The following is a 2,911-nucleotide window of genomic DNA, read 5'->3' on the forward strand; positions in this document are numbered from 1 at the left end:
TAAAATATGGAACGCTTCACGAATTTGCGTGTCATCCTTGCGCAGGGGCCATGCTAATCTTCTCTGTATCGTTCCAATTTTAGTATATGTGCTGCCGAAGCGAGCACGTTAGAGCTTCCGCCCACCACATATATAAGGTCCGGAAAGTGTCTCATCTCTCATAGTTAGGGTGACCGAAGTGTCGGCTTCTCCGGGAACCACGGAACGTTTCGGGAACTGCGGTGGCACTGTGCTACTCATGAGGCTCGCAAATTTGATGCCACGCGGGCTATGCCGCGACGACCTGCCGCGTTTACCTGTCGGGTGGGCATGCAAATGAGCGCCGCGCCCGGAGCACCTTGGGTAAGAGGCTGTTCGCTGGACCCAGGCCTGGGATTGTGGGTCCTGTGGCGGTAGCGTGGAGTATACCGGGAGCTCCGAGCCCGGCGGAAGCTCTGTTCTCGGGGAACCTCGAGGGCCGGGCGAGCGAGGGACGAGGGGGTCGTGAGGCGCCGTGGTGCGAAGACGGCACAGACAGGCAGTGCCGCGCCTTTAGAGCACGTTTTCCATTTAAACTAGCCCGAGGAGTACTTTAAAAAAAAAAAAAAAAAAGTAAAGTAATTATCCGCCATTTTCATACCTTGAAAAGGTAATTCCTTAATATCACCTAATACTCACTTTCCGTTCAAATTTCTAATTGTTTCGAAGATACATTTTATTGTTGGTTTGTCATATGTACCCACAGGAGACCCCGTCCCACAGTGTATTTGGTCGCTCTACCGCTAGCTCTCTTATTATCCTCTTAATAACTCCCATTTCTCCTCATGCCGTGGGCTCATTGTCGGAACGGGATATTTACCCCGTGGACCGTAACAATTCTTGCCTTTGGCTCATTTCTTACGATGATGTTTAACTTGTGTCTCTTTCCTCCATGTTTCTTGAAAATTTAAGTAGCTGTAAAGGCCTAGTTAGATCCTGGTTCCATATTTTTGGCATGCGGATTTCATTGGTAGTTTGGGTTACCTTCCTGTTGCCTCGGCTTAAGGCGTGTCATATCTGGCTGAGCCGGTGGGTTCAGGGAAGATCATCCGCCCGAACTTCTATTACAGCGTCCCAGAAATCTTTTAGTGGATGTGACGAACATTGTCTAGGCGGAGGGTCTGGCGGCTCGTTTGTGCGTTTTTCATCCTTGGCTCCTAGGCTGTAAGGACCTAAACCCAGGGCCCCTGGTGTTCCAGGGTCCCAAGGTCCCTGGTATTCCTTCTTTCCAAGAAAGAAATTTGAGAGAATAAGACCGGGAAAAGGGATGACTGAAGAAGTGGATGGTTTTTGAGTCTTCGGATCATCCTAGCCTTTGCATAATTTAAAGTGCGCTAACAGATTGCTTTTTGGCCAGAATGAAGTTGTGTTTTTGTTTCCTGACTGCGGAAAGGTTCTTGCAGAGCCATTTAATGCTGGTCCTGAGTGCTGGGTCTTGAGTGCTGGGTCTCTAGGTCCCACCTCCCTCACAGTCTGCTCACCTTCAGATACACTTTCTTGTATAGAATCAGTTGTGTAAGAAAAATAGCTCCACCCAGCCTAATCCCTGTTTGAAGGTAGACGTGTGTGTGTGTGTGTGTGTGTGTGTGTGTGTGTGTGTTTGTGTGTGTTTTCTTTTCCTGGATATTTTCCTGGATGTTGCTTTCTGTCAGGCTCTCCCTTTATTGAAAGCCTCATTCAGTAGGACAGTGTATTAGAGACATTCACAGTTAACGTCTTAGATTTACTTACTCTGTTCTTGTTTCTGGTACCCTTGTCCTTTACCCCAAACTCTTGTGTTTCCCTACAGCCTGTTACTCCTGTTTCTTCTTCCCCTGTACCTCCTCCCATCTACAGTGCATACCTCACTAACTGAACACAGTTATCCAGTTCACCTATGCATTTATAATTACTCTCATGTCTTCACAGGACAAATTAACAACATTAATACTACTGGCTTCTACTAAGCTAAAAAATCTTTACAATCCTGAATTTAAATTTTTTTAAAATACTTTATTTATTTATTTGACAGAGATCACAAGTAGGCAGAGAGAGAGAGGAGGAAGCAGGCTCCCCGCTGAGCAGAGAGCCCGATGTGGGGCTTGATCCCAAAACCCTGGGATCATGACCTGAGCCGAAGGCAGAGGCTTTAACCCGCTGAGCCACCGAGGTACCCCTGGATTTGAAATTTTGACAGAAACAATTCTTGCTCTTATCACTGGTTAGGCATATGTAAATATCCAGCCCCTTTCTTAGGGGGAGATAGTGTTCTTCATCATATCTTTGTAATTATTACAGAAAAATTAAAAGGGAGGTGGTTTTTTATTTGGATAATCTTTTATTTAGCTAATCTTTTGTGTCTTGAGTTAAGGTTTGACTCTTAAGAAAAACTCTCAGTAGGCATGGTAAACAAGTTGACTTTAGAAGAGATTGATTTAAAAGTTTTTACTTTATAAAAACTAATTAAAGTATCACCGCAGGTGGCACAGTTGGTTAAGCCTCCGACTCTCGGTTTTAGCTCAGGTCCTGTTATCAGGATCCTGAGAGTCAGCCCTTTATTGGGCTCTGTACTCAGCAGGGAGTCTGCTTGAGATTCTCCCTCTCCCTGTGCCCCTCCTGTTCATGCTCTTGCTCTATCTAAAATAAATAAATCTTAAAAAAAAAAATCACATCGGGTCGCCTTTTTGGAGAGATACATTAGACTATAATAAAATATTTACTTATTTATTGAGAAAAATTAAAGATTTTTCTCAGCTCATCGAATTTTTTAATAAGACAAATGAGTTTTATTTTTATATTCTGGAACATTTGGACTTTATTACCAAAAATGTTGTCATAATAATTCCAACTATTTACATTAGCAGTGGAATAAAACTATCTGTCCTTTAGTGGTATATAACACTATGGTTATCTT

The 2,911-nt window shown here is 43.9% G+C and overlaps 1 non-coding gene across 1 annotated transcript; it reads right to left on the bottom strand.

Moving 5' to 3' along the window:
* On the bottom strand, positions 1 to 107 carry LOC116862806. Its single transcript, XR_004381710.1, has one exon. It is a non-coding gene; the product is annotated as a U6 spliceosomal RNA (small nuclear RNA).
* Between the last annotated feature and the right edge of the window lie 2,804 nt (positions 108 to 2,911).

Source organism: Lontra canadensis, unplaced genomic scaffold (genome assembly GCF_010015895.1).
Source record: "Lontra canadensis isolate GAN:19392208 unplaced genomic scaffold, GSC_riverotter_1.0 scaffold336, whole genome shotgun sequence".
Classification (NCBI taxonomy): Eukaryota; Metazoa; Chordata; class Mammalia; order Carnivora; family Mustelidae; genus Lontra; species Lontra canadensis.